The sequence below is a fragment of the Leuciscus leuciscus genome (genome assembly GCF_965113295.1).
Source record: "Leuciscus leuciscus genome assembly, chromosome: 4".
In the NCBI taxonomy this organism is placed as follows: Eukaryota; Metazoa; Chordata; class Actinopteri; order Cypriniformes; family Leuciscidae; genus Leuciscus; species Leuciscus leuciscus.
Genome location: NC_138728.1, coordinates 29875833 through 29900336, shown reverse-complemented (window position 1 = coordinate 29900336; position 24504 = coordinate 29875833). Strand labels below are relative to the sequence as shown.

At 41.9% G+C, this 24504-nt stretch overlaps 1 long non-coding RNA gene across 1 annotated transcript; it reads left to right on the top strand.

Moving 5' to 3' along the window:
* The first annotated feature begins 835 nt into the window (after positions 1 to 835).
* LOC309497703 lies at positions 836 to 16089 on the top strand. Its single transcript, XR_014205662.1, has 3 exons — positions 836 to 913; positions 1574 to 1732; positions 15216 to 16089. It is a non-coding gene; the product is annotated as an uncharacterized lncRNA (long non-coding RNA).
* Positions 16090 to 24504: the final 8415 nt, after the last annotated feature.

Genomic DNA, 24504 nt, shown 5'->3' with positions numbered 1-24504 from the left:
AAATTAAAAGAACACAAAGGTTAAGACATATCCTATTGTCATGCATAGCTTTCTAACTATAGAAAAACTGGGCTCACAGAGTGACGTTAAGGCTACTTTGCTTAAATTCAATACAAATAATAAAAGCCTATACATTTATTTTCAGTTCAAAATTTGTACTGTAATTTCACTTGAATTTATCAGCTACCAGTTCTCAATGAGCCGCAGCAGATTACACAATAGAGAGAATAAACGGACACTTTTCAAAGTCTGTGATTATAGCGCCTCTTAGCGGTGAAAGGCAGCAAATACACACCAATTTTCCTGCTGTGGTAAAATTATTATTCTGGTTGACTATATATATATATATATATATATATATATATATATATATATATATATATATATATATATATATATATATATATATATATATATATATATATATCACACAGATCAAAAGTCGTTTCTTTTCATGGCCAATCAGAAATAAATTTGGAAGCAAAACTTTGAAATACTCCCTTTGTAATTAGACTGAACATTTTCACCAATAATGTCTGGTATTTAATGAATACATTTTATCCTTGACATTTTTCTTGCAGCTTCTTTTATTTATTTTCTACTGATTCTTGGAAGATTGTCGTTTTTTTTTAATCACATCTGTCACTATTACATTTTGATACAATGATAGCTATAAATGTTTGAGTTTTTTTTTTTTTGTGGAGAATTTTGCCTTGTAGACATAATCACACACTCTTTCAATAGTAGTTAATATTTTACAAAGAAATCAACTCTGAATTCCTCTGGGAACTATTTTATTGCATATTCTATACACTGTTTAAGCATGTGAATAGGGCCTTTATTTTGTTGTGGCTTGATGACATCATAAGTCTGCGACATACTCGTGCGTTTGTTGTGGTTCAGCTGAAGAAAGGTTTGTGTTTTAAAAGATTTAAAGTATTTAAATCGATAAAATAAAATAAAAGTTTAATCAATTGTATAGGTTTGACAAGCGATGCTAAATGAATTATTTATCATTGAATGTAACATTATAATGCTTTATCTAACGTTATTTTTGTTTGTAAAGTGCATCCACACATCATTAACAGAAAATGAGCGTCTCATTTCGCTCCCAATATCGTGAATAAGTTTATTGTAAACACGAATTCGGTCACTGGCAAGTAGTGATGAGAGAAACGGAGCTTTTCAAAACTCTGAGTCAATTGAATCAAATGCTTCGCAAATGCTTTGAACCAGTGAAACGTGTGTGATTACAACTTTAACAAAGCAACTGCAATGTTTTTAGGAAAGTGATATATCAAGTATAATCTACATATCCATTAATATCAAATGTTAAGCATAAATTCCTAAACACAAAGAGTCGGTTTAATTTATTTATTCATTTGTATTGATTATTTTGAGTGGCCAGCTTCTTTTTTCTTTCTTTTTTTTTTTATCTGTTCATTTAAGCCCATTAACTCTCACTCTGACTGACTCTCTTACCAGTGTACATAACTACTGAACTAGAGCTGATTGAGACTTAGTTTGGATTTATTTTTCTTTCTGTTAATTATTCTCATCTTAATCATGACAGGGTGTCCAAACACACAGAAAAACTCGTGGTGAAGCGACTGAGATCCACAAGAAAATACTGAGACACAAACAAAGATGGCATTTATTAAAGAGGAGAGTGAAGAAGTGAAGATTGAAGAAGCTATCAGTGTGAAACAAGAAGATACTGAGGAACAAACAGGTTGGTTTCATTCTCAAAGCTGAACTCATTTGATCCTTATTAAAATGTCCGGATCTACAGAAATTAATGATATTTTTTGAAAAATGTCATATGAAACAGTAAATCCAATATTCTGTACTGAAACAAAGAAAAACATTAATTTCTACCACTTTTAAATGCAACCATAACAAAACATGGACTTTACAGTAACTAAAATTCAGAGGGTCAAAACAAAACATTAGCCTACACATGAAAGACAACATTTAGATCCTCATAAAACTCAGAGGGCTCAAAATTAACATTTCGATAATTTACACATTTGCATGTTCTTAAAGGTACAATATGCAAGAATTTTCTGCCGCTAGAGGGCGCTACATTCCAAACAACAACAACGGCGTAGCTTGATGACGATGTGAAGGAGCGTGGAATGATGGGAACTGTCGTTTTAAACTCCACCGTGGATGTAAATCAGTCAGACGGGAATCGAAAAATCATGTTCATGGATGAGGCTAAGTTCTATTTTTATAAATGTTGCGTTTAATGACATGCTTTTTGTGGCGAGGGGGGCGTGGTTCAGCGCGGTCTGTGATGGGAGAGAAAAGAGACGAGCAAGTAGGTCAAGTGCAAATGCACCTGTCTTATTACTGCAGTGATCGGCGTGGAGAGACCGCTTATAAGCCGCGCTGGAACGAGAGAGAGACTGGAGAGAAAATCGGACGCAGAGGAAGAAAACCGGTGGATCCGAGCTCTCATTTTTGAACTGTTTTGTGCCGTCGCGGTTGTCACAGTGAATGCGCGTTGTGCGCGGCTTTTGTTTGTTTTGCTTTATTTTAATAAAGTACGAGTCCCAGTCACGACGACGCGTCTTCTTCCTTCCTGACTCTTAAACCTCATCACACTATTATTTCATTAAAATGAATTAACCGCATGAAAAGTAAGGTTTAATACTTCATAGATGTTACTGTATTTGTTGAATTCATTGTTGTGATAACGCTGCGCAGTTTTACGTGTTCTAAACAATTGTTGTAAAAGTACATTCGAACATGCCCACATCATTTGCCAAAATACTGATTAATCTTTATGTATAACACATGCTATGTTTATTTACATGGCCATAAACACCAGACGTGATAAACAATGTCAATAAACTAAACACAAATCTAAAGCAATAATACTTTCCTTACATAAACATAACTATTACCGAATGCTACTTTTGGAAAATATAAAATTAAGCATACTTTGTTGACAGAACCAGCTGCAATCGGTAAAGAATAATTGTGTCCCATAACGACTGCAAGAAACAAGCTAAAGTTTGTAGCTTGATAGACGCTACAACTACAACTTCCGCATTTGTCCAGGACTCCACGCAGTACGAGCGGAAACCGAGGGTGACGCGGATATGACGCAATTGACTGGCGACTCCCAGCTCCCCCCTGCTCTAACGCCCCGTTTCCTTGGTTAAAATCGCAATTTTCTCACGATTTAAAAATAGTTGGAAACATTTGGGATATTGTAAGTAATCAACTTAACAAAATATATAACACTGGCCTTGAGATTTTGGGATATTTTAATGCAAAATTCTTACATATTGTACCTTTAATTCTCTTATCTCAGTTACATGACATGATTCAAGTAAACTAAATATTTTGTATTTTTAGTGAGCGTTTAATATTGATTGTTTTTATTTTTAAATTATTCAAAGCATTTGATTTATTCATCCAAAAATTGCCAAATTCTGTGAAGTTCCCAGTAAGTTCCTTTTGTGACTGGATTCCGTGATTCCATCCGTGTTTTCTGCATTGTGGAAATCATATGGCTCTACATGGTATTTGTGGGATTAAAGAGAGTTCGTTTTGTGAGTTATTTATTGTTGCAATATAAACAGGGGTGAACAAGTTTTTCATCTTGTTCTCCTGAGAGCACCTTGAGATTTGGTGCTCACACTGCACATAGTGTGACCCATTAAATATAACTATAATTTTTAAAAATAAATAAATAATAGTATTATTACACTTTATTTAGTTATTTATTATTTTATTTAAAACAACGAAGTGATAATACTATTATGTTTTAAAATAAAAAAATTATATTAAATTAAAAAATATATATTTTATAGTTTATATAATAGTCACATATTTGAGGTCTAAATAAACTCATTATGGTCTAAAAAACTCTTAAAACTACTTTTCGTGAAACAACAACAGTAGTATTTTTTTTAAATATGGTGGATTTACATGACTACATAATTTGCGACGGGTTGGTTTATATGAATGTATCTGTAAAGGGAACTGACTGTCTTCAGAAAAGTTTTTATGGCATTACAGGGCTCGACAGTGTAAGCGTTTCACTCACGTTTGCAACTAAAAATAGATGCGTGCAAACTTTAAAATGTATTTAGGAGCATTTGAGTGAATAAAATGTCTTAAATATCTTAAATGGCGTAACAAACGTCTTCATTATCATTTTAAAAGATCTTCAATTTGTGAATGGAAAACAGTGATACAGCTTAATGTGATTATTTAACTTAAAAAATAAACGTAAAAAAACACGGATGAGAAGCATGGGTAAACGAGTGAATGAGACGTGCTGAATGAAAATTTAAATTCACTCTCTGACAGCAGATAACCCAGGTAACTCTGTAAACAAAGTGGCGCTACTTTCTGTTCCTGAGATATTTAAATGTTTCAAATGGCCATTCAGATTTATGTATTTGCCATGGTGTTCATCTCAGCACCAAATATTTAATACTTAAAGACTAAATAGGTAATCTGGACTAAAACATAGTCAAGATATTGATTGAAAATGTGCTCATTTTCTAATCAACATAGCCCGGCTCTAACCTGTAGCACCGAGCCCAAAACCACGTTGCGTTTCCACCGTCGGACCAGAAGCTCTGCAGCGCTTCACTAAAACACACCTGTAACCCATCATTTCACCAACAAAAGGAAGTTTTATCAGAAAACTAATCAGAAAGAAATCACTGGAAACTACCGAGATCGCAAAACGAACATGATAAAAGCGTCCGTTTGTTTGGCATTTTTGTTGTTTACTTAAAGATTTAAAACCCAAGCATCGATGCTTTACCACAGGTTTACAATAAAAAGTGATACATTGAGCATAATGTATTAATTTGTGTCAAGATTGCTCATTAGTCGCACAGAAATAAAGTGGTTTACCATTATTTCACAAAAGAAAGAGGACATACTTAGCTACTTATTCAGTCACATCTGTTTCTGTTTATTTGTAGTTACAGGACATATTTAAATCACATTTAGAAAGAATGATCATTTCTACAAATATGCCACCAAAAATACGACCTGAGGAGCTTTAGCACTCTCTCCCAATAGCCTGTAGTTATATTTTCAGTCAGAGAAACGGAGGAATCTCACGGAAAAAAAAGTTGCTTATTTTATGACATATGCAGAGCTAAATATGGATATCAGACAGTCCGTTATAAAGAGACGAGACGTACTGACAGATAATATAAAAACATGATTGTGATAGCCTATATGATTTGTCTGATTTCTTCAATCGGTCATATTTACTATGGTAATGGTTAGTGTGCATAGTCTTTTGCATCGCGTATAAATATGTTTGCCTTATACAGCGATCAGAATCCACATCGGATCACAAACAGAAGTTATTCAAACATGAAAGTGAGTTTTGAGCTAAAATGACTTTAAAAGTCTTTAATGCTGATGTTAGTTGGTATATGGAATCATCCCGCGCTGCCGTCTCCCGACTCAGGAAAACTCCGCCTCTGTTAGTAACCACTCCTCAAGCCCGAGTTGGCCCACTTTGGACCAAAGCGTTGGCCCCGAGGAAGCCCCTGAAGTGACAGTGGAAACACGACTGACCCTGGCACGCCCACTTTTGGCCCGGCAGTGGAAACGTGGCTAGTTTCACGAACCATGGTTACATTAGATAACCAGAGACGTTCTTAACTATAGAAAACAAAGTAACAGTACATCCATCGAGAATCCTGTGTGTGGAGGTTTTTGGTCGGATGCTTAAAGGATTCGTTCACTTCAAAATGAAAATTCTGTCATCATTTACGCCCAGTGTTGGGAAGGATACCTTCAAAACGTATTTCGTTACAGAATACATGCCCCAAAATGTGATTTGTAACGTGTTCCGTTACGTTACTCAATCTGAGTAACGTATTCTGAATACTTGGATTACTTCCACATTGAATTGCATTTTATAAGTGTAGGAATGCGGAATGCCGTGCTTTGATGCGATGGTGTAACATGTAAGGGTTACATTAGTGTTCATGTTACATGTAAGGGTGGCGCTGCCAATAAAGCACCTAAAAGCTGTCACAAAGAACCGGCAAAAGTAATGATTATGAATATGTCAAATATAGCAAGGAGATATTTGAATTGTTTATTAATAAACGTGTTTTCTGTGTCAATGTCGGCTGCAAAGATGAAATTGACGATGCTGACTCGCGATCTTCGCAGTAGTGAACGCGCCAGAGAGAAATGCGCATTTCATACGGATTACATAAGCAGAGAGAAGTCTGTTTTCTTTCGTTTTGAATTGTTCTGTTTAAAAGTAGACATGTCTGTTAGGCAAGTATAACCTTATGCTAAGTTTCGGTTCATTTGCTGGGCTGACGTTTGCTGGTTTTAACTTGCGGGTAGTTAACATTACAGTTACTGTGCTGTAACTTTGGCTATGTTCACTGCATATTCCACAAATGAACGTGCCATAACTGACATGCAATACTAACATTACATTATCACACCAAGTACTCTGTCACTAATGGCCCTTTCAGACAGGACGCAGAATGCGCTGTGCAATGAAACCCATTTTTTTATTTTTCAATGGCTTGTCGAGGACGTTATGTTGCTGCGTCGACCAAAGCATTGGCGAGCTCGTGCGCACGCCGCGGTCAAAAATAGTTAAACTTTTGCCGCTGCGCTCAGTGACGATTACCCGCGCGGCCAATAAAAACGGGGCATTCAAACAATCGCGGAAATCAAAATGAAAACTCTGCCTACTTTTGCTCAGACCAGCGTAGCACTAATCGCTCTGTATCTGAAGGGCTACATTTTATGTCTCCATTTAATAAACAAACTATTCAGTCAGATAGGTATTTGTTGTGAAAGAAATAGTTACAATTTCAAGCATTTTATCCCAAATTTAAGCACTTTTCAAAGTGCTGTAGAAACACCAACACTGGGAGGTCTTCCTGCAAGAACACCGACACACTCGCTTGTTGTGTAAACAATAGTACTCTTCAGAGACATCCGATCGGCTCCGAAGCGAAAGGCAACTGGTGCGTGTATCCACTTTCGTGTTTATACCCGCGCTGCGGGGCGGAGCGTGTAATCACGCACGCCAATGTTGAATTGGCTTGATTAAATAGTAGTACGAAGAAGACAGGCTCCCTAAGCATGATCCCCATTCAGTCGACGTCGACTACGTCTGACGTTCTCGACTGAAAGGGAACCCATGGCTTCACTTCCGAAAGCCTTTATTAACCCACTAGAGCTGTGTTGAGTATTTTTATCATAAATGGATGCACTTTTTTTGGGGCTTAATTTTTTCCAGCCATTCACTCCCAGTATAAAGCTTGGAAGAGCCAGGAATTTTTTTTATTTAACTCCGATTGTATTCGTCTGAAATAAGAATGTCATATACACCTAGGAGGACTTGAGGGTGAGTAAATCATGGGCTAATTTAAATTTTTTGAGTGAACTAACCGTTTAATGTAATGCTAATCAACATAGCCTGTATCATATAATTTAATCAAATATATTCTCACTCAACAGAAGTGATTTCAAACACGACTGACATCATTTGAATGTTTTAATTTTAATCATTTCATAATTGAAAGCAAAGGTGGTTAAGTGAGAGGTGCAATTAAAAAAAGAGAGATTTGAAACAGTATGAATAAAAAAGTGCCAGTAAAAAAAAAAAAAAAAAATTAAGTGGGGTATGGTTGATGTTAAATTAAATTCATTTTTTTCCCATTCAACCGAAAATGTGCTGGGAGCCCACTGTTGCTATAGTAACAAACGTACTCGGTTACTGACGTAACCTCGGTTCTCTCTAGAAGAGGGAACGAGTACTGCGTAAGATATCTTACGCTAGGGGAAAATCCTTTTCCGCGAGATATTGAAGCCAAAAATTATCCTTAATTTTGTAATAATGCAAAACGCGTTGCAGCAGCAATGCAGACATAGGCGAGACAGCTCGCGCGCCTATTGGCTGCTCTGCGGCAACTGCAGCAGCCTATCGAGCGAGGCCTGGCGTGACGTCAGACCCAATCAGGGCACTTCGCGCCCGCTGCGTCACGTCCCGCCGAAATGGCCGTGGTCTAGGCCTATAAATATCGCTCGCAGGCAGCTATTATCTGGTTTTTCATCATCGAAGCAACCAGAGCGTGTGCATGCACGGCAAGATACGCAGTACTCGTTCCCTCTTCTAGAGAGAACCGAGGTTACGTTAGTAACCGAGTACGTTCTCTTACGAGAGGTCTCTCGTACTGCGTAAGATATCTTACGCTAGGGGACCCAATGTAAAACGCCGTGCATGCTGAGATCTGACACCAAAGACCCAAGGGCGAAAGCCCGGGGTACATATAGTGCACAATCACTCAGGGAACTCACAGGGAGTCCGGGAAGAGGGAGGGGTGCAGCCTCACTTTTCCACATATAGTAGCGTCGATGGGACGCGAATTTCATCATACAGACAGGGCGGGGTACGGCCTGAACTGATGGGGAAAATGTGGGTCTTACACAGTTTGCCCAGCTTTATACTGTCGAACATTGAGCTGTGCTCAGCAGACGCAGCATTCTGAGCTGATCGCATCAGGTCGGATAATACTGGTAAATTTAGACCGACAGCAGCCTGGCCTGCAGGGCGGGAACCTCTAGGTTATAAAACCTTATAAATGTAGACAGGGAGGCCCAGCCTGCCGCCATACAAATATCTTGCAAGGCAATCCCACTTGACCAGGCCCACGAAGAGGCCATGCCTCTCGTGGAGTGCGCTCTGACACTCAATGGGCACTGCATGCCCTTGGAGGCGTATGCCAGCGCTATAGCATCAACTATCCATCTGGATAGGCTCTGTTTCGACGCGGCTAGTCCCTTAGAACGTCCGCTAAACGAAACAAAAAGCTGCTCCGTCTGTCTGAAAACAGACGAGCGAGACACATAAGCTCGTAATGCCCTGACTGGGCAAAGGAGGCTCGCGTCTCTTTCCTCATCAGGGACCGATAGGGCTGACAGGGAGATAACCTGCGCCCTAAACGGTGTGTTGAGGGATTTTGGAACATAACCGTGCTTAGGTTTGAGTATAACTTTTGAGTCATTGGGCCCAAACTCCATGCACGCCGCGCTCACAGAGAGCGCGTGCAGATCCCCTATGCGCTTCACTGAAGCGAGAGCCAGCAAAAACACCGTCTTGAAAGACAGGTGTTTCAAATCGATTGACTGTAAAGGCTCAAATGGCGCACCTTTCATGGCTTCCAGAACCGTAGAAAGGTCCCATACGGGGACTGAGGGAGGTCTGGGAGGATTCAGTCTCTTAGCTCCTCTAAGGAAGCGGATGACTAAATCGTTCCTTCCTATTGACTGACCAAGCGTTGTTTCTGAGAACGCTGCTATAGCCGCCACATAAACTTTGAGCGTGGAGGGGGCCCTGCCCCCATCCAACAGCTCTTGTAGGAAGGAAAGCACCTCCGTCACACCACAGTTTGTGGGTGACACACCACGGGCTGTGCACCAGCCCGAAAACACCGACCATTTCGAAGAATAGAGTCGTCTTGTAGACGGAGCTCTAGCCTGCGTGATCGTGTTTAATACTCCTTTAGGGAGTCCAACATGTACCCGTTGATGGCCCAGACATGAAGGGACCATAGTTCCGGGTGAGGATGCCAGATCGAGCCGCGGGCCTGTGAGAGGAGATCTCTCCCCATTGGTACTGGCCACGGGGCAGTACTTGCTAACTGCATCACGACTGGGAACCAAGGTTGGTTTTTCCAGAACGGTGCTACCAGCAGTACTGAGCATCCTTCTTCCCTGATCCGTTCCATCACCTGAGGCAGGAGAGAGACGGGGGGAAAAGCATAGAGCGGGCGGCGGGGCCACACATGGGCCAGCGCGCTCCTGCTCTTGGAGAAAAATTCTTGACAGTGAGTGTTTTCTTGAGACGCAAACAGGTCCACTTCCGCTCTGCCAAATTTCTTCCACAGCAGATGGACTGTCTGTGGGTGTAGAGACCACTCGCCTGCCGGAACATTGTTCCTGGACAGTCTGTCCGGTCCTATATTCAAGATCCCTGGCACGTGCGCTGCTCTGAGCGAGCGCAGGTTGCACTGAGCCCATACCAGGAGGCGTTCTGCCAGCCTGTACAGTTTCTCGGATCTGATGCCGCCCTGGCGATTTATGTAGGACACCACAGACATGTTGTCCGAACGGACCAAGACGTGGTGACCTTTTATTTGGGGACAAAAACGCGTCAGCGCGTTGTCGACTGCCAGCATTTCGAGGCAGTTTATGTGCAGGAGCTTCTCCCGTTCTGACCACTGGCCGAAGAACGGTCTGCCCTCGAGCAGCGCTCCCCATCCCGAGGTGGACGCGTCCGTGGACACCACTTTCACCCTCGAGGAAGTCCCCAGGCTTACACCTGATTGGTACCAGTCGTTCGCTTTCCAGGGTTTCAGAGCTGTAACGCACTTCTGATTGACCCTGAGGCGAAGCAAACCGGGTGCCCACGCTTCGCGTGGGACTCGCGCTTTCAGCCAAAACTGCAGCGGGCGCATGCGGAGCAGACCCAGCTGGAGCACTGACGATGCTGAGGCCATGAGACCTAGCATCTTCTGAAATCTCTTGAGCGGGACAGACGCGCCGCAGCGAAAAGAGTTCGCTGTGCGTCGAATGTCTACCGCGCGCTGTTGTGATAGTCGCGCTATCATGGATAGTGAGTCCAGTTCTGTGCCCAGGAAAGATATTTTCTGACTGGGTGACAGGGAGCTCTTCGCCCAATTGACACTCAGACCCAAATCCTCGAGGTGATCGAGTAAAATGGTCGTGTGTTCTATGAGCACTGCGCGAGATTGCGCTAGAATCAGCCAATCGTCCAAATAGTTCAGCACTCGCATGCCTCTCATTCTGAGGGGTGCGAGCGCCGCATCCATGCACTTCGTAAATGTACGGGGTGCTAGGGACAAACCGAACGGCAGGACTGTGTACTGATATGCCTGGCCCTCGAAGGCGAATCTCAAATATCGCCTGTGACGTGACGCTATCTGTATTTGAAAATACGCGTCTTTCAGATCTATTGACACAAACCAATCTCCTTGGCGAATCTGCACAAGGATTTGCCTGGTCGTGAGCATCCTGAACTGTCGCTTCACAAGCACTTTGTTCAGTTGCCTTAGATCTAGTATGGGTCTGAGACCCCCGTCTTTTTTCGGTACCAGGAAGTATCTGCTGTATAGCCCTCCTTCGCTCTGAACTTGAGAGAGAGGCTCTATGGCCCCTTTGCTCAATAGTTTCGTCACTTCGGCTCGAAGTAGATGTGCTACTTCTGTTTTTACCGTGGTCTCGACGCGCGCCACATAGCGGCGAGGGCGTCGGCGAAAACTGCAGCGAATAGCCTCTTTCTATAATGTTCAGCACCCACTTCGAAACCCCGGGTAGCTTTGCCCATGCGTCTGCATGGATAGCTAGGGGTTGAATACGAAGCGCGCTCCGCTCGCTCAGCGATGGAGAAGCTTCGGTGTGCTGTAACACAAGCGTGGCGCTCGTGACATTTGAGGCATGGGGCGCGCTGATGACAGCGGGCAGATTGCCCGCGCTCGACTCCTCTGCGGTGGTTAACCGCGAGGGGGAGGGCTGGGCGGTTCCCGTGGGAACTGTCATGTCTATGTGTGGATGTGGGCGCGGGACAGCGGGCACATTTATCACACCGAAAGCATCGTTCGCTTGCGTGAAGCGAGTGCACGTTGGTTTCGTTTTTACAGAAACCGTGAGACATGCATAACGTGGTGTTAGTGGGCACATTCACCATGTTTGAAGCGCAATCGGTCTGAGTCGATTCATGTGCGCGAGCCCTGTGTGACGGGCTGTGCTTGTGTGTAGAGATGGGCACTGGGCAGTGGGCATTCTTCTTACACATAAAGCACCATCGGCCGTGGCCGGGACACCAGAAAAATTCACACTTATGGGATTTATCTGGGTAGCCGTAAAAACGGCGTTTGTGTGCAGGCAAGCGGGTGACAGAACCGACTTGTTTACTGCAGGATACACTGGAACAGTCACATTTACTGGAACTGAACGAGCGAGAAGTTGCCATAGAAACAGAGAGCGTCAACATGCTGGCGTTTATTGCAGGCCTGCGTGCATTACAACAGGCTTGTTCACTGCAATATTGACATTTCCAGTCGCCTGAATTCCAGAGGGGAATGGGAAATGTATAGGAAAAAGGAGGTTGGTCCGTCCGCAGCGGGACCAGAAAAACTCCCTTTTTTCCTTACGCCAGTGACGCACGGAACACCATAGAAATGGTGTTTGGGTGCAGGCGAGCGGGTTGTACAACGCGCTCGTTGGCTGCAAAATACACATCTGCAGTCGCCTTTTCAGGGAACTGACAGAGCGAGCATTGACGGCATAATTTTATCTGCCGGTAGACCCGGGGATCGAACGCGGGTCTCTCGCGTGCAAAAACCTGAGAGTCTGCCACTGGGCCACAGGGGGAGACACATTGTAACTCAGTTAGCGCGAGTATTATAAGAGAGCGTCAACGTGCTGGCGTTTGTTTGCAGGCATGCGTGTATTACAACAGGCTTGCTCACTGCAATACTGACATTTCCAGTCGCCCGAACTTCAGAGGGGAATGAGAAATGTACGAGAAAGAGGAGGTCGGTCCGTCCGCGGGGGGACCAGAAAACGCTCTTTTCTCCTTTCGCCAGTGACGCACGGAAACCATAGAAACGGTGTTTGGGTGCAGGCGAGCGGGTTGTGCAACGCGCTCGTTGGCTGCAAACTGCACGTCTCGGAGAAGGATGCCAGGTGAGTCCTCAGAGTCACCATAGGCAGTACCTAACTCGCAGTGAGGGCAGTCGCCGTCAGCGAGTGCGAGAGCTGCGTGATCAGGAAAAGGGGCGTCTTGAAAAAGACGCCCAGCTCTTTTAGTGCAATGGGAGTGTGTGTCGCGGCGGCGAGCACACACACATACATAAACACAGTAGCAGAGAAAGGATATAATGCCGGAAAGCGCAGCAGGAAGGCAAGGAAGGCGGCGCGGCCAGCGACTTCAGTGACTCGTCCCGCTGAAGGTGCTCTCTTTCAGACGGCGCGGCTTCTTATCCAGCTCCAGCGATGCGTGTGCTTCGCTTGAAGGATGAAAAATCAGATAATAGCTGCCTGCGAGCGATATTTATAGGCCTAGACCACGCCCATTTCGGCGGGACGTGACGCAGCGGGCGCGAAGTGCCCTGATTGGGTCTGACGTCACGCCAGGCCTCGCTCGATAGGCTGCTGCAGTTGCCGCAGAGCAGCCAATAGGCGCGCGAGCTGTCTCGCCTATGTCTGCATTGCTGCTGCAACGCGTTTTGCATTATTACAAAATTAAGGATAATTTTTGGCTTCAATATCTCGCGGAAAAGGATTTTCACCTAGCGTAAGATATCTTACGCAGTACGAGAGACCTCTCGTAAGAGAACTACACTTTTACATGCATCTGATTGACCGATAAATCATGCAATCTTATTTCACTGTGGTTGAGGTTTTTTTTCAGCTTTGTACAAAGTTTGCTTCGTACATTTAGTTTAACTGTATTGTTAAAGAGGGCTAGCTTTACCATTCAATTGAACTGTGTCCATGTATTTAAGACACTTACATTATTCTTGCTCCGTCCATGCAATAACTGCGTCCATGTTATGAGCCGAGTTTTTTATTTACTACAACTGTTCAGTTCTCTGGTATTATCAATGGGATGACCCATTGCAGGAGTTGCCATAATTAAAATTTAAAAACAGAATATGAGCATAGCTCTCTTACATTCACTAAAATATTGAAACGTTAGCGATACCAGTGATTGAATGTCAAAGCGCGGTTTGAACGTCCCGCCCCACAGTTGAACTGGAAGTTTTGCGCCCGAGTCAGACCTGTCAGTTATTGGCTGAAGCGCAGGGCTTCAGCCAATAACGCAAGTGTCTTGCGTTATTGCGCAAGTGTCTGTCAAATGTCAGCTTGCCCTGTTGCTCTGTTGGCACCTTTGTCAAAGTACTTTGTACTTTTGATGAAAAATATATGTAGCGAAGTTGAATACTTTATTTTTATTCAACTCAAAAGTACCACAATTTAATTATACTCAAGAAAGTAGAAAAAAACTGGAAAAATCTACTCAAGTACTGTAACGAAAGTATTTGTAAGTAGTGACTTTCCACCTCTGCCAAACAGTGTATGTACCCCAGTAACTTCCATGGGGTACATCAACTGTCTGGTTATCGATATTCTTCAAAATATCTTTCTTTGTGTTCAGCAGAACAACAACTTGAGGGTGAGTATATGGTGACAGAATTTTCAGTTTGAAGTGAAGTTTTCCTTTAACACCCTTGTCTTTGTCACAATTTAATTGAGGAAAATGACTTTATCACATCTTTGTTATCATTAATTCACTCAGTTAACTTTGGGAGTTGTGCCGTTTCTTCAGATTGTGAGGAAATATAAAACTATTTTATTGGAGTATAATTGGCATAACGTAGTGAAATCTAGTGATAATGTTTCTTAGGGGAAACATGTACAAGGAGAAAAGAAGAGGACCTAATACTAAGCCCTTTGGCACTCCTTACTTGTGTTTGATGAGTTGTCTCTTCATTCACTTAAAGTGGCAGTGGTCAGATAGACCTAAACCATGCTATTGCTTGTCCACAAATGCCAACATAATTATGAAGCTATCCAAAAGAATCTAGTGATCCATGTTGTCGAAAGATCTAATAGCAAAAGAAGAGAGATGTAGCCACAATCAGATGCAAAAAGCAGGTAATTTGCAACTTCTCTTAGTGTCCCACCGAGAGGGAGCAATATAAAAATTATTTTACTGAGATGGGAGCTATTCTGGATGGTTACTATTCAGAATTGATCACTAATGGATTTAATTGAAGCGTTATTTAATGTTGTAAAACAATGGTATTTGTATTTTCAATATATTTGTTGTTGTAAATTTTCATTTTTCTATGTGATTGATTGTTGATTGTTATTGGTGGTTATGTGTCACGATGGGGTCAAAAAAACGCAGTGATTGCTCTATTTAAATTGGATCATTTTGTATTTGTCTGTTTGTGTATGCCTGATGAAGGTCATGGGACCAAATGTAACGCTTAATAGACTAATTTTGATATATTTGCAAGTACAAATAATGTGCGGAATCTTTTTTTAAGATAAGAGGTTCAATCATTGCCCACTTCAAAGTTTTTTTGGGATGTTTAACCAGAGCGATATGTTAACTTTGTGTTAACTTGTATTTCTCTCTTTTTTTTTAGACCTGGTGCAGCTGAAAGGAGAGAGTGAAGAACTGAATGAAATGGAAGAGAAATGTCTGTATGTGAAACATCATGATTTCACAACTGGAGAAAAATCGTATAGTTTTTCACAGACCGAAGAGGCCTCCTCACAAAAAAGACTTCAAAAGACAGTTGCTAGAAGTCATTTCACCTGCCAACATTGTGGAAAAAGTTTTGATCAACTTGGAAACCTTAAAGTCCACATGAGAATTCACACTGGAGAAAAGCCTTTCTCCTGCCAACAGTGTGGAAAAAGTTTCACTCAAAAGGGAAGCCTTAAAAGCCACATAAGACTTCACACTGGAGAGAAGCCGTACACATGCTCTCAGTGTGAAAAAAGTTTTACCCATAAAGAAAGCCTTAGAGATCACATGAGAGTTCACACTGGAGAGGACCCTTTCACCTGCCAATATTGTGGAAAAAGTTTCATTAGAAAAGAAAGCCTTAAAAGCCACATAAGACTTCACACTGGAGAGAAACCTTACACATGCAAACTGTGTGGAAATACTTTTACAAATAAAAAACCCCTTGATTCCCACATAAGACTTCACACTGGAGAGAGGCCTTTCACATGCAAGCAATGTGGAAAGACTTATACACATAAAAAAACACTTGATTGCCACACGAGAGTTCACACTGGAGAGAAGCCTTTCACATGCAAACAATGTGGAAAGACTTTTACACATAAAAAAAACCTTAATTCCCACATGAGAGTTCACACTGGAGAGAAGCCTTACACCTGCAAACTGTGTGGGAAGAGCTTCTCACAAAAAGGAAATCTTATGAATCACATTAGAATTCACACTGGAGAGAAGCCGTTTGTATGTGCTCAGTGTGGAAAGAGTTTTACACATAAATCAAATATTGATTGCCACATGAGAATTCACACTGGAGAGAAGCCTCACACCTGCAAACTGTGTGGGAAGAGCTTCTCACAAAAAGAATATCTTCGTAATCACATGAGAATTCACACTGGAGAAAAGCCATTTGCATGTGTTCAGTGTGGAAAGAGTTTCAGTTGTAAAGTTAACCTTACCTGCCATGAGAAGATTCACTCGAGAGAACTGTTGTAAATATGTGATATGTGAAATATGTGAAAATATTCCATATGTGTGGAAGGAGTTTCAAAGATTGGAATCACCTTAAAAATCATGTAATAACTCAAACTGGAGAGAAGTATTTCATCCACCCTCAATGTGGAAAAAGTTTTACACTTAAAGGAAACCTTTTAAATATGTATCCATGGAAGTAAGGCAATGTTCACACTGCCGCATAATGTGGGCCAAATCTGATCGTCCATGTTCTGTAACACTACTCTTATTTGCTTTATACTTTGATTTTAAGCTTTGTTTTCTTGTCATGTATACAAACTCCTGTATCTAGACTTAACCATCTTCTTTGTTACAATTTCTAATATTTAGCAGTTGCAGTAGACCCCTTCTAATTTCAGTAGGATTGAGCCGTCGCTCCATTGTGTATATTAACAACTCAAAATATTAGTTAGTATTAGTAACTTCTGTTTTGCTATGAAATACCACAAAATGAATGAAAGATTGAACTTAAAAGGACAAACTAAAGATGAATTAAAAAATGCAGGGCAATGTTCATTATTTAATTTAGCAGTAGATTGAACAGGTAATCATATGTTGTCAATCTGAACTTGAACTTGAACTTTTGGGGCTCATTCTGTGAAATCTAGGGTCCGTTCTTTGTACGTGGGTTATTCAACTAGCTGGAATTCATTGTTGACGATTTGACATGATCCAGGATTTTTAGGCTTTTAAAGGTTTTTTTATTTTTTATTATTAACACAAGTAATAACAATCAACAACAAAATAAAAAAGAAGGGGGCATAATAAAAATTTTACATATTGAATCAACCACACGGACTGGAGGGCTATATAATAATACACCAGCATGACAGTTATCACACACATTTTTTTTAAGGGTTAAAACACAGCACAATCTCATAAAATGTTACCACCCTTTATCAGCTTGTAGAATCACACATAGTAGATGTGGGAAGGTAGCTGCCTCACGTCAGCAGGGAAGATAGCCTTTGTCAGTGAGGCACTCGAAACACTCAGTCCATCGATGGGGAAAATACCCTTTGTCGAATAGTCTACTCAGTCCATCAGGTGCAGCATAATCTCTTTGCTCAATTCCAGGGTTCTTAGGGCTCTTGCCACTTTTATTTGTGCCGATCAGGAGCTCACCTAACAAGAGTTATACCCCCTTACTATCTAACACATTTACCCAGGCAAAAGGAATCATCCTCTAGTCAAGCAGATAACTTGTAGTCCAACAACCGGGCCGGTAACCTCCTGGTCAGCGGCGAACGTCCCTCAGCAACTCCATTATGTGTCCCAGCCCACAACTCGTGGGCTACAGACTCAGTTGGTATAGCCATAAAATATCCATCTCCCGAAAGAGGTGCAGCCACATTCAACTTAGGTGCAGCCAGCAGGGTATAAGCAGGAGGCAGCGCAGCATCAGACACAGAAGAACTAGGCTGCGCAAGATCAGAAAGCATTGATGGATCCGGACGCAGTGCAGGGTCCAGCAGCGCAGAGTCCGGAGGCAGTGCAGGGTCAGGAGGAGGCAGTTCACTCTGCACCCGCCACAGCAGACATTTGATCCTCCCCACCACTCCGTTCCGGCATCCCTGCAAATTAATTTGAAACATATGGTTTAAGACAAGTAAAATGTACAACTCGCTCAGGCCCTTTTTACTGTGGGGCTTTCCGGTACAAAATATCTGTAACTCGCTCAATGGCAACAAACGGCCCCACGAAACGCCTTTGTAACTTCGGACACAGCCCTCGCTTACGCGCCATATTATTGACCCACACCAATTCTCCTTCTGTATAAAACTGATGGGAAACTTTTACATCGAAACATCGTTTTTGCCTTCCTGAAGCTCTAAGCTGATGTGCTTTCACAGTTTCTACTACAGTAGACAAGCTATCAGCTACCTTCACCACATAATAATTTACTGAATCAAAATTTGGCCTCATCCACTCACAACACAACTTAAACAGGCAACACAATCTCTCGTCCAAAGAGAACCTTGCAAGGTGAAAACCTTGTAGTAGCATGAGTACTGCTCCTATAAGCCATCATCACATATGGCAGGAGTATGTCCCAGTTCTACTAGTTACCATCCACAAACATGGAATGTAAAGTCCGATTAAACCGCTCCACCACTCCATTCGATTGTGGATAAGCCGTCGTTCTGGTTTTATTCATCTCCAGCAACCTACACATCACCACCTACTTTTGAACACTGTGTGGGAACGCTGTGCGCATCTGGCTGCCGCTCCACGCTTCGTCGTCTATTGTTTACGTTTGCTGTGCCCGCTTCTTGGACAGTTGTTGTTTCCCTTTCTGCATCCTTCTACAAACTGGACTTAACTTTTTCTACTTGGCTGAGTGTACTTTTGTTGTTGTTACCGTTGGGAACTCTCTGCTGTCAGCCTGCTACGAGCCCTCTCACCCTTCTCTCCTCCATCTGTTGGACTGACTGTGAGGTGAGTTAACACTCTTCTTACCAGTAGTTCGATTAGCTTGATGTCAGGTTGGGTAGCTTTCCTCTCCGTAAGCTTTTATAGATGTTGTGATGGTTGTGGTCCTGGCTAACGTGACTTTGCTGATAGCTGATTTTCTCATGGCGATTACAAACACACCAAAGGCTTTAGCACTCGTGCTGTCTCTGGTCTCCCTTATTTTTACTGGGTTACCTTCCAATATGGATTTTGGATACCTGTCACGCGAACTCAGGGTGCTTAATCAGCACCTACGCCTCGACTCTGAAACATACGAGCACTGCCGCTCGCTCGGGATCACCCGGCGTCCGCGCTACGTGCACCGTTCAGTCCGAAGGATCATTAACTATCAGCAATCAACACCAACTGTTATCCCGTGCATCTGGTCAAATAACAGAACTCTGGTCAAACCGAAACGCCTACTAAGCGATTGTCGTCCACCGCGATCGCTTGTCTGCGTAAAAAAGTCAGATTTCAATGTCCATTTAGCTGATAACTCAGATGTGTTGCAAAACCACCTTGCTCTGCTGAACTGTCGCTCTATCTCGGACAAAGGCCCCTATCTAAATGAACTTATTACTGACAAAAACCTGGATATGATATACCTTACTGAGACCTGGCAAACACCGAATGACTTCATGCATCTTAATCTGCTAACACCATACGGATACCAGCACCTGTCTAAGCCGCGTTTATCTGCTAAAGGGGGTGGCCTTGCTGTCATCTATCGCAACTCCATAACACTTTCTCAACTGGACTTCCACACTACTACGACTTTTGAATATATGGTTTTGAAAATTTCCTCAAACAGTCCCCTCACAATCATCCTGATTTATAGACCACCCAAACAGCAAAAAAGTTTTTTCTCTGAACTTAGTGAACTACTAACGCTAGCCTGTGATTCATCATCCAAGGTCATCTTGCTTGGTGACTTTAACATTCACGTTGATACTCCCTGTTCAAATAGGACTCAATTAATGACTGTTCTGGACTGCTTTGAACTTTATCAGAATGTTAACTTCCCAACTCATACTCACGGCCACACACTTGACTTAGTTTGTACATCTGGCTTGAATGACATCTCTATCAATGGTCTGGTTACTCCTATCTCTGATCACAAGCTTATTACCCTTGATTTTACATTAACTTGTCCAACTAAATGTACCGACAATATTAACATCTCTTATCGTAAGATCAATGCTATTAATGCTAGTATGTTTGCTGCATCTATTACTACTTCTGCTATTTCTGATGTTTATGATTTCACCAGTCCATCCAAAATATTTGATTTGTACCATTCTGCCATTGCTGACGTTTTAGATGAGCATGCTCCAATTAGGACTAGGTCTGTTCCCTTGTCCCACTCTTCGGCGTGGTTTAATGCTGAGCTACGTGCTATGAAAGCAAGAGGCCGACAGCTGGAACGTCTATCGGAAAACCAATCTAACTGTGCATTTTCGGACCATATTAAGCTCTACAAAACCACCTTAAATACAGCTCACTCTTCCTATATCGCTAAAATCATCACTAATGCAAACAACAGGCCTAAAACACTATTTAACATTGTAAATAAGCTTGTTCAGGCACCCGCGCACAATGCCTGTCTACAAGAATCTGACGACTTGTGCTGTTCTTTTCTGCAACACTTTCAGGGAAAGCTGGATGCTTTACGTGGGACTTTTAGTGATGAACCGACCACTTCTAGTTGTGAGCAAGCTCAGATACAAACACTTAATAACTTTATGTTGACCAACCCCATCTTGATTAGTGAAATGATACAGAAATCGAATTCTTCTTCTTGTCGGCTGGATCCTGCACCTACAACCCTTCTGAAACACTGTACCTCTGTCATTTCTGCACCTATCTCACATCTTGTAAACATGTCTATTCTCTCTGCCTCTGTTCCTGTCTCACTAAAGACGGCTGCAGTTACTCCTATTCTTAAAAAAACAAATCTGGACCCAACTGACTACGCTAACTATCGCCCAATCTCCAATCTACCGTACGTCTCAAAAATCATGGAAAAGGTTGTCGCCACTCAATTGCAGTCATATCTATCTCTCAACAATAGTTTCGATTTATTTCAGTCTGGTTTTCGCCAAAACCACAGTACTGAAACTGCATTAGCAAGAGTTATCAATGACCTCTTACTCTTTGGTGACTCTTTGGAAACATTTCCTTACTTTTACTACTCGACCTCAGCTCAGCTTTCGATACTGTCTGCCATCAAGTACTACTCATGCGCCTCTCAGAGACTGGTATCTCAGGAGCCGCGTTATCCTGGTTTTCCTCCTATCTGACAGATAGGAAATACTACATCACTATGCACAATTACAAATCTCCCACTGTCACTCTCAAACAAGGTGTTCCACAGGGATCAGTTCTCGGCCCGTTACTATTTATTATTTACGTTTTGCCTCTCGGACAAATTATTCGCCGCCACGGTTTTCAATATCACTGCTACGCTGACGATATCCAAATATATACTGCTTGCCGACCGGATTCTATTCACCAGACCACATCACTATCATCATGTATCAATGAACTAAAGGCCTGGCTCAACTCCAATTTTCTCAGTCTGAATCTGACTAAAACAGAAATATTAATCACTGGCCCTCCATCTCTAACAAAAAATTTAAGTAATATTCCCAGACTTGACCTCGAAGCTACATCAATAATTCCATCTGCCTCTGTCAAAAATGTGGGTATTATTCTTGACCCTGCACTGACGTTTGTTGCTTACATTAGTCAACTTTGTAAAGCATCCTTTTTTCATCTGCGCCGTATTGCCAAACTATGTCAGCCCAAAAGACGCTGAAGCACTAGTACACGCGTTCATCACATCTCGCCTCGATTACTGTAATGTTCTTTTTTCTGGACTGCCAGCACACTCTATCTCACGTTTGCAATATATTCAAAACTCTGCCGCAAGACTACTGACTTACACTAAAAAAACTGCCCATATCACTCCAATTCTGTTTAAAGTCCCACTCCGATCATATTTATGAGCTATTTTTAAACATTCTCAGTGGTCTTTAAATGATGATTATGCCGTTTTTAGCCAAAATCACAAAACCTGTGCCGTTTTCTGGGACTTCGCTTCAGCAGAGCGGCAGTAGCTCATTAGCAATTCGCCTCTGGGTTGTGGGCGGAGCCGTTGGCTGAAGCGAGATACATAGGCAGCAACAGCCTCTTTCTGTCTTTCTTTCTGTCAACACAGAAAACATTTCATCACTGGATAGTTTTTTTCGTTTAATTAAAGTGTTGTTTTATGTCAGCTGAATGTCCGGAACGCTTTTCAGAGAAGATAAGGCAACTTATTTAGCACAATTCACACCCAGCGGCAATTCAGAAAAAGAAAAAAAAATCTCCGAATGCTCCACATGAAACTTTGGTCTTCCGACCTTTTACCGCCGTGTCGATTTATTTTAATTAATATGTGCGAGGGAGAGAGAGCAAGACAGTGCTTAGTTTGGAGACGGTGAGGTCTTGTTTACATTTTCGCCTGGCTCCGAAGACAGAGAGTGCGCGCGCGCGCGTCCGGGTCTCTCTCTCTGCTCGTTCTTTCAGTTATAAACATGTCCTGTCACAAGCGCAGCAGTTCATCTACATTACTCACCGATCAAATAAGACTTTGGCGGGACAAAAATTCACTTTGTCGGGCGCTAAAACAAGTTCAATGCAGGAAAATTCATGCGTGAATTTAACTGAGTAGTACATGACCATGCACTCGCACAAATGCGACCATATACAATTTTAACTCGCACATTCTCAAAAAATGGTCGCAGTCTGGAACCCCGGAAAGTAATCCATTCATCTCTCACAGCAACATGTTTTGGTAAAGCATGAAAGCTAATACCAATATCTCTCCTCTTAGCATTGCAACCCGCTAACGCACATAGGTATCGATCCGCCATCGTCTTCTCTCTACTCCTGAACCTGACCGGGCGGGCCCCGCCCAGTGGAGTTACTACGTCACAACTCCAGTCTATTTTAGCCGGCATTTTAGCGTCTGCTACTGATTCACAGCCATTTGAATGCAGAAATACTCAGAAATACTACTTTGAGCTTATTTTTCTCAAGATATGTCCTCTAGCATAAGAAAAATGCCACAAGAACATGTTAACACCTAGAAAAACATGATTTTCATCGGAGTGGGTCTTTAAACTGCACTGGCTACCCGTGCCTTCCCGTATCACTTACAAAATTCTTCTGCTTACCTTTAAGTCACTCAATGGTCTTGCTCCAGCCTATCTCTCTGACTTACTTTCTCCTTATATTCCCCCTCGAACTCTTCGATCTTCTGGCTGCGAACTACGATGTGAGCGGAGATTTCGTCTATCGTCTATGGGTGGCAGGTCTTTCTCTGTTATAGCCCCTAAGCTATGGAACTCTCTTCCGTTGGCTCTCAGGACAACAACCACATTGTATGAATTTAAGCATAAACTCAAAACACATTTGTTTAATCAGTATTTCAGTCATGAAAATGTTAATTTGACATAACACAGTCACAATGTTAACTTAGGTACCAACAATATATTGCATCTTTACTCCAACTGCCCACTATGGGCTGAAATATGTGCCACCAGAAACTGAATTTGAAAAAAATATATTTGAATTTGAATTGCTAAACTTGAATAATTGCATTGGAAAACTGAATTTGAATCACATAATTTGAAATTGTATTGTTTAATTTGAATAATTGCATTGAAAAACCGAATCTGAAATTGAATTTATTCGTTTGGAACTGAAGTCCAATAAAATTTGATCCTCACTGAAAATTAAACTCTCTATATATCCTCACATTCAGTTCTTACAATTCAGATTCAGTTCTCAAATTCAATTTCAAGTTACTGTGACACAGACATCCGGGTAGTTGGAGGATGAAGGAAGAGCAATCGAGCGCAGATCGATAGTTAGCGTTCATTGGCGCACAGGACTCCTCTTGGGCCAATCAGCACCTACGTTTTGGAGCATAGAACGTACCCGCCAAGATACAAGGAAGAAGTGCTTGCCTTGCCGAGACTGGCGTGACAACCATGGATTCGGCTGGGACAAATACGGTAATGACAATTTATTTGTTTACGATCTAACGATCTTTTGTTTAACTGTTGTTAATGTTATATAGCTATTTCGTATAAACGGGGGAAATTAAATATTTCTCCCGACGTTGCAAACACAGTAGATATTATCCCACGGTTTTATGGTAGCCTACTAGCTCTGGTAACAACATCTTTGCCTGGGGCCGTATGTATAAAGCCACTCAGAGTAAAATTTTAGTCTTAAGTCTCTCAAAATTCTAAGAATGACGTCATTTTACTTTTATTCCTAGACTTAAGAATAAGTGTGATTCATAAAGGTTCCTAAGTGTCAAGACTAGGTCTCAGCTCCTAAATTACTTAAGAGAGCTGAAGAGGTCTCCTAACCTAGTTAGGAGTAACAAGATTGCAGCAGAGAGGAGGCGGCCACGCACTTTTCAATGAAAATATGATGTATTGGAGTAAATGATGACGGAGTTGATCAAACAATAAAAGTTTGATCATCAAGGGATCCTTTTTCGAACTGACTTTTAAGAAATTTTATAGCAATGAAATTAAAGGAAAGTAATAATTACATTGTTGCTGACTGGAAAAAAGCAGCAGTGCTTTTAACTTAGTGAAGATATTTATCTGACAAAATTATTTCAAGTCAAGTCGCTTTTTACAATAGGGCCTACACAGTGT